Source organism: Zonotrichia albicollis, chromosome 1 (assembly GCF_047830755.1).
Source record: "Zonotrichia albicollis isolate bZonAlb1 chromosome 1, bZonAlb1.hap1, whole genome shotgun sequence".
NCBI classification, from domain to species: Eukaryota; Metazoa; Chordata; class Aves; order Passeriformes; family Passerellidae; genus Zonotrichia; species Zonotrichia albicollis.
The window spans coordinates 59345487-59360136 of record NC_133819.1 but is presented as its reverse complement, the minus strand read 5'-3'; positions in this window follow the sequence as shown (position 1 = coordinate 59360136).

Genomic DNA, 14650 nt, shown 5'->3' with positions numbered 1-14650 from the left:
TGTCCCCGGAGCTAAGCGCCGGTCCCGGGCACATTTCGGCAGAAGCCGCCGCACTGGAGTGCACTGTGACCGGCACAATCGCCTCTGCGCGAAGAAGCCGCTTCTTCGTCTCTGCGAGCCGGAGAGAGCGGCTGCTTCGGAAAGGTGAAGAATGAAGATGCAGAACGCTGGGATAGTGTGCGCAGCTTGCAATCTGATAGAAGACAGTACCTTACCACTCTCCTACCTTTTCCAAACACATGAACATTCGGTTGGAAGGTGTTTTGGACAACTTTGTTTTTCTTCTTTCAAAACACTCTGCAGAGCTCTCTGCAACATGTAAAACACGATGGGAGATGTTTTCTGTGCAGGCACAGTTTCTCCTTGCCAGACATATTGAAAAACATTTCTCAAATGCTGTAGACCTCAAAAGACGCTAAAGACGAAGGATACGGAGCTCCCCGGAGCTAAGCGCCGGTCCCGGGCACATTTCGGCAGAAGCCGACGCACTGGAGTGCACTGTGACCGGCACAATCGCCTTTGCGCGAAGAAGCCGCTTCTTCGTCTCCGGCAGCTGGAGAGAGCGGCTGCTTCGGAAAGGTGAAGAATGAAGCTGCACAACACTGGGATAGTGTGCGCAGCTTGCAAACTCATAGAAAACAGTACCTTACCACACTCCTCCTTTTCCAAACACGTGAACATTCGGTTGGAAGGTGTTATGGACAACTTTGTTTTTCTTCTTTCAAAACACTCTGCAAACCTCTCTGCAACATGTAAAACACGATGGGAGATGTTTTCTGTGCAGGCACAGTTTCTCCTTGCCAGACATAGTGGAAAAGTTTTTTGCAATGATGTAGACCACAAAAGTCCCGAAAGAAGAAGGTACGGATGTCCCCGGAGCTAAGCGCCGGTCCCGGGCACATTTCGGCAGAAGCCGCCGCACTGGAGTGCACTGTGACCGGCAAAGTCGCCTTTGCGCGAAGAAACCGCTTCTTCGTCTCCGCGAGCCGGAGAGAGCGGCTGCTTCGGAAAGGTGAAGAATGAAGCTGCAGAACACTGGGATAGTGTGCGCAGCTTGCAATCTGATAGAAGACAGTACCTTACCACTCTCCTACCTTTTCCAAACACATGAACATTCGGTTGGAAGGTGTTTTGGACAACTTTGTTTTTCTTCTTTCAAAACACTCTGCAGAGCTCTCTGCAACATGTAAAACACGATGGGAGATGTTTTCTGTGCAGGCACAGTTTCTCCTTGCCAGACATATTGAAAAACCTTTCTCAAATGATGTAGACCACAAAAGATGCTAAAGACGAAGGATACGGAGCTCCCCGGAGCTAAGCGCCGGTCCCGGGCACATTTCGGCAGAAGCCGCCGCACTGGAGTGCACTGTGACCGGCACAATCGCCTTTGCGCGAAGAAGCCGCTTCTTCGTCTCGGGCAGCTGGAGAGAGCGGCTGCTTCGAAAGGTGAAGAATGAAACTGCACAACACTGGGATAGTGAACGCAGCTTGCAAACTGATAGAAGACAGTACCTTACCACACTCCTACCTTTTCCAAACACATGAACATTCGGTTGGAAGGTGTTTTGGACAACTTTGGTTCTCTTCTTGCAAAACACTCTGCAAACCTCACTGCAACATGTAAAACACGATGAGAGATGTTTTCTGTGCAGGCACAGTTTCTCCTTGCCAGACATAGTGAAAAACCTTTCTGCAATGATGTAGACCACAAAAGATGCTAAAGACGAAGGATACGGAGCTCCCCGGAGCTAAGCGCCGGTCCCGGGCACATTTCGGCAGAAGTCGCCGCTCTGGAGTGCACTGTGACCGGCACAATCGCCTTTGCGCGAAGAAACCGCTTCTTCGTCTCCGGCAGCTGGAGAGAGCGGCTGCTTCGGAAAGGTGAAGAATGAAACTGCAGAACACTGGGATAGTGTGCGCAGCTTGCAATCTGATAGAAGACAGTACCTTACCACTCTCCTACCTTTTCCAAACACGTGAACATTCGGTTGGAAGGTGTTTTGGACAACTTTGTTTCTCTTCTTGCATAACACTCTGCAGAGCTCTCTGCAACATGTAAAACACGATGGGAGATGTTTTCTGTGCAGGCACAGTTTCTCCTTGCCAGACATAGTGAAAAACCTTTCTGCAATGATGTAGACCACAAAAGTCCCGAAAGAAGAAGGTACGGATGTCCCCGGAGCTAAGCGCCGGTCCCGGGCACATTTCGGCAGAAGCAGCTGCTCTGGAGTGCACTGTGACCGGCACAATCGCCTTTGCGCGAAGAAGCCGCTTCTTCGTCTCCGCGAGCCGGAGAGAGCGGCTGCTTCGGAAAGGTGAAGAATGAAGCTGCACAACACTGGGATAGTGTGCGCAGCTTGCAAACTGATAGAAGACAGTACCTTACCACTCTCCTACCTTTTCCAACCAAACACGTGAACATTCGGTTGGAAGGTGTTTTGGACAACTTTGGTTTTCTTCTTTCAAAACACTCTGCAAACCTCTCTGCAACATGTAAAACACGATGGGAGATGTTTTCTGTGCAGGCACAGTTTCTCCTTGCCAGACATAGTGAAAAACCTTTCTGCAATGATGTAGACCACAAAAGTCCCGAAAGAAGAAGGTACGGATGTCCCCGAAGCTAAGCGCCGGTCCCGGGCACATTTCGGCAGAAGCAGCTGCTCTGGAGTGCACTGTGACCGGCACAATCGCCTTTGCGCGAAGAAGCCGCTTCTTCGTCTCCGCGAGCCGGAGAGAGCGGCTGCTTCGGAAAGGTGAAGAATGAAGCTGCACAACACTGGGATAGTGTGCGCAGCTTGCAAACTGATAGAAAACAGTACCTTACCACACTCCTCCTTTTCCAAACACGTGAACATTCGGTTGGAAGGTGTTTTGGACAACTTTGTTTTTCTTCTTTCAAAACACTCTGCAGAGCTCTCTGCAACATGTAAAACACGATGGGAGATGTTTTCTGTGCAGGCACAGTTTCTCCTTGCCAGACATAGTGAAAAACATTTCTGCAATGATGTAGACCACAAAACATGCTAAGGACGAAGGATACGGAGCTCCCCGGAGCTAAGCGCCGGTGCCGGGCACATTTCGTCAGAAGCCGCCGCTCTGGAGCGCACTGTGACCGGCACAATCGCCTTTGCGCGAAGAAGCCGCTTCTTCGCCTCCGGCAGCTGGAGAGTGCGGCTGCTTCGGAAAGGTGAAGAATGAAGCTGCACATCACTAGAATTGTGTGCGCAGCTTGCAAACTTATAGAAAACAGTACCTTACCACTCTCCTACCTTTTCCAAACACATGAACATTCGGTTGGAAGGTGTTTTGGACAACTTTGTTTTTCTTCTTGCAAAACACTCTGCTAAACTCTCTGAAACCTGTAAAACACGATGGGAGATGTTTTCTGTGCAGGCACAGTTTCTCCTTGCCTGACATAGTGAAAAACCTTTCTGCAATGATGTAGACCACAAAAGTCCCGAAAGAAGAAGGTACGGATGTCCCCGGAGCTAAGCGCCGGTCCCGGGCACATTTCGGCAGAAGCCGCCGCACTGGAGTGCACTGTGACCGGCACAATCGCCTCTGCGCGAAGAAGCCGCTTCTTCGTCTCTGCGAGCCGGAGAGAGCGGCTGCTTCGGAAAGGTGAAGAATGAAGATGCAGAACGCTGGGATAGTGTGCGCAGCTTGCAATCTGATAGAAGACAGTACCTTACCACTCTCCTACCTTTTCCAAACACATGAACATTCGGTTGGAAGGTGTTTTGGACAACTTTGTTTTTCTTCTTTCAAAACACTCTGCAGAGCTCTCTGCAACATGTAAAACACGATGGGAGATGTTTTCTGTGCAGGCACAGTTTCTCCTTGCCAGACATATTGAAAAACATTTCTCAAATGCTGTAGACCTCAAAAGACGCTAAAGACGAAGGATACGGAGCTCCCCGGAGCTAAGCGCCGGTCCCGGGCACATTTCGGCAGAAGCCGACGCACTGGAGTGCACTGTGACCGGCACAATCGCCTTTGCGCGAAGAAGCCGCTTCTTCGTCTCCGGCAGCTGGAGAGAGCGGCTGCTTCGGAAAGGTGAAGAATGAAGCTGCACAACACTGGGATAGTGTGCGCAGCTTGCAAACTCATAGAAAACAGTACCTTACCACACTCCTCCTTTTCCAAACACGTGAACATTCGGTTGGAAGGTGTTATGGACAACTTTGTTTTTCTTCTTTCAAAACACTCTGCAAACCTCTCTGCAACATGTAAAACACGATGGGAGATGTTTTCTGTGCAGGCACAGTTTCTCCTTGCCAGACATAGTGGAAAAGTTTTTTGCAATGATGTAGACCACAAAAGTCCCGAAAGAAGAAGGTACGGATGTCCCCGGAGCTAAGCGCCGGTCCCGGGAACATTTCGGCAGAAGCCGCCGCTCTGGAGTGCACTGTGACCGGCAAAGTCGCCTTTGCGCGAAGAAACCGCTTCTTCGTCTCCGCGAGCCGGAGAGAGCGGCTGCTTCGGAAAGGTGAAGAATGAAGCTGCAGAACACTGGGATAGTGTGCGCAGCTTGCAATCTGATAGAAGACAGTACCTTACCACTCTCCTACCTTTTCCAAACACATGAACATTCGGTTGGAAGGTGTTTTGGACAACTTTGTTTTTCTTCTTTCAAAACACTCTGCAGAGCTCTCTGCAACATGTAAAACACGATGGGAGATGTTTTCTGTGCAGGCACAGTTTCTCCTTGCCAGACATATTGAAAAACCTTTCTCAAATGATGTAGACCACAAAAGATGCTAAAGACGAAGGATACGGAGCTCCCCGGAGCTAAGCGCCGGTCCCGGGCACATTTCGGCAGAAGCCGCCGCACTGGAGTGCACTGTGACCGGCACAATCGCCTTTGCGCGAAGAAGCCGCTTCTTCGTCTCGGGCAGCTGGAGAGAGCGGCTGCTTCGAAAGGTGAAGAATGAAACTGCACAACACTGGGATAGTGAACGCAGCTTGCAAACTGATAGAAGACAGTACCTTACCACACTCCTACCTTTTCCAAACACATGAACATTCGGTTGGAAGGTGTTTTGGACAACTTTGTTTTTCTTCTTTCAAAACACTCTGCAGAGCTCTCTGCAACATGTAAAACACGATGGGAGATGTTTTCTGTGCAGGCACAGTTTCTCCTTGCCAGACATATTGAAAAACCTTTCTCAAATGATGTAGACCACAAAAGATGCTAAAGACGAAGGATACGGAGCTCCCCGGAGCTAAGCGCCGGTCCCGGGCACATTTCGGCAGAAGCCGCCGCACTGGAGTGCACTGTGACCGGCACAATCGCCTTTGCGCGAAGAAGCCGCTTCTTCGTCTCGGGCAGCTGGAGAGAGCGGCTGCTTCGAAAGGTGAAGAATGAAACTGCACAACACTGGGATAGTGAACGCAGCTTGCAAACTGATAGAAGACAGTACCTTACCACACTCCTACCTTTTCCAAACACATGAACATTCGGTTGGAAGGTGTTTTGGACAACTTTGGTTCTCTTCTTGCAAAACACTCTGCAAACCTCACTGCAACATGTAAAACACGATGAGAGATGTTTTCTGTGCAGGCACAGTTTCTCCTTGCCAGACATAGTGAAAAACCTTTCTGCAATGATGTAGACCACAAAAGATGCTAAAGACGAAGGATACGGAGCTCCCCGGAGCTAAGCGCCGGTCCCGGGCACATTTCGGCAGAAGTCGCCGCTCTGGAGTGCACTGTGACCGGCACAATCGCCTTTGCGCGAAGAAACCGCTTCTTCGTCTCCGGCAGCTGGAGAGAGCGGCTGCTTCGGAAAGGTGAAGAATGAAACTGCAGAACACTGGGATAGTGTGCGCAGCTTGCAATCTGATAGAAGACAGTACCTTACCACTCTCCTACCTTTTCCAAACACGTGAACATTCGGTTGGAAGGTGTTTTGGACAACTTTGTTTCTCTTCTTGCATAACACTCTGCAGAGCTCTCTGCAACATGTAAAACACGATGGGAGATGTTTTCTGTGCAGGCACAGTTTCTCCTTGCCAGACATAGTGAAAAACCTTTCTGCAATGATGTAGACCACAAAAGTCCCGAAAGAAGAAGGTACGGATGTCCCCGGAGCTAAGCGCCGGTCCCGGGCACATTTCGGCAGAAGCAGCTGCTCTGGAGTGCACTGTGACCGGCACAATCGCCTTTGCGCGAAGAAGCCGCTTCTTCGTCTCCGCGAGCCGGAGAGAGCGGCTGCTTCGGAAAGGTGAAGAATGAAGCTGCACAACACTGGGATAGTGTGCGCAGCTTGCAAACTGATAGAAGACAGTACCTTACCACTCTCCTACCTTTTCCAACCAAACACGTGAACATTCGGTTGGAAGGTGTTTTGGACAACTTTGGTTTTCTTCTTTCAAAACACTCTGCAAACCTCTCTGCAACATGTAAAACACGATGGGAGATGTTTTCTGTGCAGGCACAGTTTCTCCTTGCCAGACATAGTGAAAAACCTTTCTGCAATGATGTAGACCACAAAAGTCCCGAAAGAAGAAGGTACGGATGTCCCCGAAGCTAAGCGCCGGTCCCGGGCACATTTCGGCAGAAGCAGCTGCTCTGGAGTGCACTGTGACCGGCACAATCGCCTTTGCGCGAAGAAGCCGCTTCTTCGTCTCCGCGAGCCGGAGAGAGCGGCTGCTTCGGAAAGGTGAAGAATGAAGCTGCACAACACTGGGATAGTGTGCGCAGCTTGCAAACTGATAGAAAACAGTACCTTACCACACTCCTCCTTTTCCAAACACGTGAACATTCGGTTGGAAGGTGTTTTGGACAACTTTGTTTTTCTTCTTTCAAAACACTCTGCAGAGCTCTCTGCAACATGTAAAACACGATGGGAGATGTTTTCTGTGCAGGCACAGTTTCTCCTTGCCAGACATAGTGAAAAACATTTCTGCAATGATGTAGACCACAAAACATGCTAAGGACGAAGGATACGGAGCTCCCCGGAGCTAAGCGCCGGTGCCGGGCACATTTCGTCAGAAGCCGCCGCTCTGGAGCGCACTGTGACCGGCACAATCGCCTTTGCGCGAAGAAGCCGCTTCTTCGCCTCCGGCAGCTGGAGAGTGCGGCTGCTTCGGAAAGGTGAAGAATGAAGCTGCACATCACTAGAATTGTGTGCGCAGCTTGCAAACTTATAGAAAACAGTACCTTACCACTCTCCTACCTTTTCCAAACACATGAACATTCGGTTGGAAGGTGTTTTGGACAACTTTGTTTTTCTTCTTGCAAAACACTCTGCTAAACTCTCTGAAACCTGTAAAACACGATGGGAGATGTTTTCTGTGCAGGCACAGTTTCTCCTTGCCTGACATAGTGAAAAACCTTTCTGCAATGATGTAGACCACAAAAGTCCCGAAAGAAGAAGGTACGGATGTCCCCGGAGCTAAGCGCCGGTCCCGGGCACATTTCGGCAGAAGCCGCCGCACTGGAGTGCACTGTGACCGGCACAATCGCCTCTGCGCGAAGAAGCCGCTTCTTCGTCTCTGCGAGCCGGAGAGAGCGGCTGCTTCGGAAAGGTGAAGAATGAAGATGCAGAACGCTGGGATAGTGTGCGCAGCTTGCAATCTGATAGAAGACAGTACCTTACCACTCTCCTACCTTTTCCAAACACATGAACATTCGGTTGGAAGGTGTTTTGGACAACTTTGTTTTTCTTCTTTCAAAACACTCTGCAGAGCTCTCTGCAACATGTAAAACACGATGGGAGATGTTTTCTGTGCAGGCACAGTTTCTCCTTGCCAGACATATTGAAAAACATTTCTCAAATGCTGTAGACCTCAAAAGACGCTAAAGACGAAGGATACGGAGCTCCCCGGAGCTAAGCGCCGGTCCCGGGCACATTTCGGCAGAAGCCGACGCACTGGAGTGCACTGTGACCGGCACAATCGCCTTTGCGCGAAGAAGCCGCTTCTTCGTCTCCGGCAGCTGGAGAGAGCGGCTGCTTCGGAAAGGTGAAGAATGAAGCTGCACAACACTGGGATAGTGTGCGCAGCTTGCAATCTGATAGAAGACAGTACCTTACCACTCTCCTACCTTTTCCAACCAAACACGTGAACATTCGGTTGGAAGGTGTTTTGGACAACTTTGTTTTTCTTCTTTCAAAACACTCTGCAGAGCTCTCTGCAACATGTAAAACACGATGGGAGATGTTTTCTGTGCAGGCACAGTTTCTCCTTGCCAGACATATTGAAAAACATTTCTCAAATGATGTAGACCTCAAAAGACGCTAAAGACGAAGGATACGGAGCTCCCCGGAGCTAAGCGCCGGTCCCGGGCACATTTCGGCAGAAGCCGCCGCTCTGGAGTGCACTGTGACCGGCACAATCGCCTTTGCGCGAAGAAGCCGCTTCTTCGCCTCCGGCAGCTGGAGAGAGCGGCTGCTTCGGAAAGGTGAAGAATGAAGCTGCACAAAACTGGGATAGTGTGCGCAGCTTGCAATCTGATAGAAGACAGTACCTTACCACACTCCTCCTTTTCCAAACACATGAAGATTCGGTTGGAAGGTATTTTGAACAACTTTGTTTTTCTTCTTGCAGAACACTCTGCAAACCTCTCTGCAACATGTAAAACACGATGGGAGATGTTTTCTGTGCAGGCACAGTTTCTCCTTGCCTGACATATTGAAAAACTTTTCTGCAATGATGTAGACCACAAAAGATGCTAAAGACGAAGGATACGGAGCTCCCCGGAGCTAAGCGCCGGTCCCGGGCACATTTCGGCAGAAGCCGCCGCTCTGGAGTGCACTGTGACCGGCACAATCGCCTTTGCGCGAAGAAGCCGCTTCTTCGCCTCCGGCAGCTGGAGAGTGCGGCTGCTTCGGAAAGGTGAGAACGAAGCTGCACATCAATTGAATTGTGTGCGCAGCTTGCAATCTGATAGAAGACAGTACCTTACCACTCTCCTACCTTTTCCAACCAAACACGTGAACATTCGGTTGGAAGGTGTTTTGGACAACTTTGTTTTTCTTCTTTCAAAACACTCTGCAAACCTCTCTGCAACATGTAAAACACGATGGGAGATGTTTTCTGTGCAGGCACAGTTTCTCCTTCCAGACATAGTGGAAAAGTTTTTTGCAATGATGTAGACCACAAAAGTCCCGAAAGAAGAAGGTACGGATGTCCCCGGAGCTAAGCGCCGGTCCCGGGCACATTTCGGCAGAAGCCGCCGCACTGGAGTGCACTGTGACCGGCACAATCGCCTCTGCGCGAAGAAGCCGCTTCTTCGTCTCTGCGAGCCGGAGAGAGCGGCTGCTTCGGAAAGGTGAAGAATGAAGATGCAGAACGCTGGGATAGTGTGCGCAGCTTGCAATCTGATAGAAGACAGTACCTTACCACTCTCCTACCTTTTCCAAACACATGAACATTCGGTTGGAAGGTGTTTTGGACAACTTTGTTTTTCTTCTTTCAAAACACTCTGCAGAGCTCTCTGCAACATGTAAAACACGATGGGAGATGTTTTCTGTGCAGGCACAGTTTCTCCTTGCCAGACATATTGAAAAACATTTCTCAAATGCTGTAGACCTCAAAAGACGCTAAAGACGAAGGATACGGAGCTCCCCGGAGCTAAGCGCCGGTCCCGGGCACATTTCGGCAGAAGCCGACGCACTGGAGTGCACTGTGACCGGCACAATCGCCTTTGCGCGAAGAAGCCGCTTCTTCGTCTCCGGCAGCTGGAGAGAGCGGCTGCTTCGGAAAGGTGAAGAATGAAGCTGCACAACACTGGGATAGTGTGCGCAGCTTGCAAACTCATAGAAAACAGTACCTTACCACACTCCTCCTTTTCCAAACACGTGAACATTCGGTTGGAAGGTGTTATGGACAACTTTGTTTTTCTTCTTTCAAAACACTCTGCAAACCTCTCTGCAACATGTAAAACACGATGGGAGATGTTTTCTGTGCAGGCACAGTTTCTCCTTGCCAGACATAGTGGAAAAGTTTTTTGCAATGATGTAGACCACAAAAGTCCCGAAAGAAGAAGGTACGGATGTCCCCGGAGCTAAGCGCCGGTCCCGGGCACATTTCGGCAGAAGCCGCCGCACTGGAGTGCACTGTGACCGGCAAAGTCGCCTTTGCGCGAAGAAACCGCTTCTTCGTCTCCGCGAGCCGGAGAGAGCGGCTGCTTCGGAAAGGTGAAGAATGAAGCTGCAGAACACTGGGATAGTGTGCGCAGCTTGCAATCTGATAGAAGACAGTACCTTACCACTCTCCTACCTTTTCCAAACACATGAACATTCGGTTGGAAGGTGTTTTGGACAACTTTGTTTTTCTTCTTTCAAAACACTCTGCAGAGCTCTCTGCAACATGTAAAACACGATGGGAGATGTTTTCTGTGCAGGCACAGTTTCTCCTTGCCAGACATATTGAAAAACCTTTCTCAAATGATGTAGACCACAAAAGATGCTAAAGACGAAGGATACGGAGCTCCCCGGAGCTAAGCGCCGGTCCCGGGCACATTTCGGCAGAAGCCGCCGCACTGGAGTGCACTGTGACCGGCACAATCGCCTTTGCGCGAAGAAGCCGCTTCTTCGTCTCGGGCAGCTGGAGAGAGCGGCTGCTTCGAAAGGTGAAGAATGAAACTGCACAACACTGGGATAGTGAACGCAGCTTGCAAACTGATAGAAGACAGTACCTTACCACACTCCTACCTTTTCCAAACACATGAACATTCGGTTGGAAGGTGTTTTGGACAACTTTGGTTCTCTTCTTGCAAAACACTCTGCAAACCTCACTGCAACATGTAAAACACGATGAGAGATGTTTTCTGTGCAGGCACAGTTTCTCCTTGCCAGACATAGTGAAAAACCTTTCTGCAATGATGTAGACCACAAAAGATGCTAAAGACGAAGGATACGGAGCTCCCCGGAGCTAAGCGCCGGTCCCGGGCACATTTCGGCAGAAGTCGCCGCTCTGGAGTGCACTGTGACCGGCACAATCGCCTTTGCGCGAAGAAACCGCTTCTTCGTCTCCGGCAGCTGGAGAGAGCGGCTGCTTCGGAAAGGTGAAGAATGAAACTGCAGAACACTGGGATAGTGTGCGCAGCTTGCAATCTGATAGAAGACAGTACCTTACCACTCTCCTACCTTTTCCAAACACGTGAACATTCGGTTGGAAGGTGTTTTGGACAACTTTGTTTCTCTTCTTGCATAACACTCTGCAGAGCTCTCTGCAACATGTAAAACACGATGGGAGATGTTTTCTGTGCAGGCACAGTTTCTCCTTGCCAGACATAGTGAAAAACCTTTCTGCAATGATGTAGACCACAAAAGTCCCGAAAGAAGAAGGTACGGATGTCCCCGGAGCTAAGCGCCGGTCCCGGGCACATTTCGGCAGAAGCAGCTGCTCTGGAGTGCACTGTGACCGGCACAATCGCCTTTGCGCGAAGAAGCCGCTTCTTCGTCTCCGCGAGCCGGAGAGAGCGGCTGCTTCGGAAAGGTGAAGAATGAAGCTGCACAACACTGGGATAGTGTGCGCAGCTTGCAAACTGATAGAAGACAGTACCTTACCACTCTCCTACCTTTTCCAACCAAACACGTGAACATTCGGTTGGAAGGTGTTTTGGACAACTTTGGTTTTCTTCTTTCAAAACACTCTGCAAACCTCTCTGCAACATGTAAAACACGATGGGAGATGTTTTCTGTGCAGGCACAGTTTCTCCTTGCCAGACATAGTGAAAAACCTTTCTGCAATGATGTAGACCACAAAAGTCCCGAAAGAAGAAGGTACGGATGTCCCCGAAGCTAAGCGCCGGTCCCGGGCACATTTCGGCAGAAGCAGCTGCTCTGGAGTGCACTGTGACCGGCACAATCGCCTTTGCGCGAAGAAGCCGCTTCTTCGTCTCCGCGAGCCGGAGAGAGCGGCTGCTTCGGAAAGGTGAAGAATGAAGCTGCACAACACTGGGATAGTGTGCGCAGCTTGCAAACTGATAGAAAACAGTACCTTACCACACTCCTCCTTTTCCAAACACGTGAACATTCGGTTGGAAGGTGTTTTGGACAACTTTGTTTTTCTTCTTTCAAAACACTCTGCAGAGCTCTCTGCAACATGTAAAACACGATGGGAGATGTTTTCTGTGCAGGCACAGTTTCTCCTTGCCAGACATAGTGAAAAACATTTCTGCAATGATGTAGACCACAAAACATGCTAAGGACGAAGGATACGGAGCTCCCCGGAGCTAAGCGCCGGTGCCGGGCACATTTCGTCAGAAGCCGCCGCTCTGGAGCGCACTGTGACCGGCACAATCGCCTTTGCGCGAAGAAGCCGCTTCTTCGCCTCCGGCAGCTGGAGAGTGCGGCTGCTTCGGAAAGGTGAAGAATGAAGCTGCACATCACTAGAATTGTGTGCGCAGCTTGCAAACTTATAGAAAACAGTACCTTACCACTCTCCTACCTTTTCCAAACACATGAACATTCGGTTGGAAGGTGTTTTGGACAACTTTGTTTTTCTTCTTGCAAAACACTCTGCTAAACTCTCTGAAACCTGTAAAACACGATGGGAGATGTTTTCTGTGCAGGCACAGTTTCTCCTTGCCTGACATAGTGAAAAACCTTTCTGCAATGATGTAGACCACAAAAGTCCCGAAAGAAGAAGGTACGGATGTCCCCGGAGCTAAGCGCCGGTCCCGGGCACATTTCGGCAGAAGCCGCCGCACTGGAGTGCACTGTGACCGGCACAATCGCCTCTGCGCGAAGAAGCCGCTTCTTCGTCTCTGCGAGCCGGAGAGAGCGGCTGCTTCGGAAAGGTGAAGAATGAAGATGCAGAACGCTGGGATAGTGTGCGCAGCTTGCAATCTGATAGAAGACAGTACCTTACCACTCTCCTACCTTTTCCAAACACATGAACATTCGGTTGGAAGGTGTTTTGGACAACTTTGTTTTTCTTCTTTCAAAACACTCTGCAGAGCTCTCTGCAACATGTAAAACACGATGGGAGATGTTTTCTGTGCAGGCACAGTTTCTCCTTGCCAGACATATTGAAAAACATTTCTCAAATGCTGTAGACCTCAAAAGACGCTAAAGACGAAGGATACGGAGCTCCCCGGAGCTAAGCGCCGGTCCCGGGCACATTTCGGCAGAAGCCGACGCACTGGAGTGCACTGTGACCGGCACAATCGCCTTTGCGCGAAGAAGCCGCTTCTTCGTCTCCGGCAGCTGGAGAGAGCGGCTGCTTCGGAAAGGTGAAGAATGAAGCTGCACAACACTGGGATAGTGTGCGCAGCTTGCAATCTGATAGAAGACAGTACCTTACCACTCTCCTACCTTTTCCAACCAAACACGTGAACATTCGGTTGGAAGGTGTTTTGGACAACTTTGTTTTTCTTCTTTCAAAACACTCTGCAGAGCTCTCTGCAACATGTAAAACACGATGGGAGATGTTTTCTGTGCAGGCACAGTTTCTCCTTGCCAGACATATTGAAAAACATTTCTCAAATGATGTAGACCTCAAAAGACGCTAAAGACGAAGGATACGGAGCTCCCCGGAGCTAAGCGCCGGTCCCGGGCACATTTCGGCAGAAGCCGCCGCTCTGGAGTGCACTGTGACCGGCACAATCGCCTTTGCGCGAAGAAGCCGCTTCTTCGCCTCCGGCAGCTGGAGAGAGCGGCTGCTTCGGAAAGGTGAAGAATGAAGCTGCACAAAACTGGGATAGTGTGCGCAGCTTGCAATCTGATAGAAGACAGTACCTTACCACACTCCTCCTTTTCCAAACACATGAAGATTCGGTTGGAAGGTATTTTGAACAACTTTGTTTTTCTTCTTGCAGAACACTCTGCAAACCTCTCTGCAACATGTAAAACACGATGGGAGATGTTTTCTGTGCAGGCACAGTTTCTCCTTGCCTGACATATTGAAAAACTTTTCTGCAATGATGTAGACCACAAAAGATGCTAAAGACGAAGGATACGGAGCTCCCCGGAGCTAAGCGCCGGTCCCGGGCACATTTCGGCAGAAGCCGCCGCTCTGGAGTGCACTGTGACCGGCACAATCGCCTTTGCGCGAAGAAGCCGCTTCTTCGCCTCCGGCAGCTGGAGAGTGCGGCTGCTTCGGAAAGGTGAGAACGAAGCTGCACATCAATTGAATTGTGTGCGCAGCTTGCAATCTGATAGAAGACAGTACCTTACCACTCTCCTACCTTTTCCAACCAAACACGTGAACATTCGGTTGGAAGGTGTTTTGGACAACTTTGTTTTTCTTCTTTCAAAACACTCTGCAAACCTCTCTGCAACATGTAAAACACGATGGGAGATGTTTTCTGTGCAGGCACAGTTTCTCCTTCCAGACATAGTGGAAAAGTTTTTTGCAATGATGTAGACCACAAAAGTCCCGAAAGAAGAAGGTACGGATGTCCCCGGAGCTAAGCGCCGGTCCCGGGCACATTTCGGCAGAAGCCGCCGCACTGGAGTGCACTGTGACCGGCACAATCGCCTCTGCGCGAAGAAGCCGCTTCTTCGTCTCTGCGAGCCGGAGAGAGCGGCTGCTTCGGAAAGGTGAAGAATGAAGATGCAGAACGCTGGGATAGTGTGCGCAGCTTGCAATCTGATAGAAGACAGTACCTTACCACTCTCCTACCTTTTCCAAACACATGAACATTCGGTTGGAAGGTGTTTTGGACAACTTTGTTTTTCTTCTTTCAAAACACT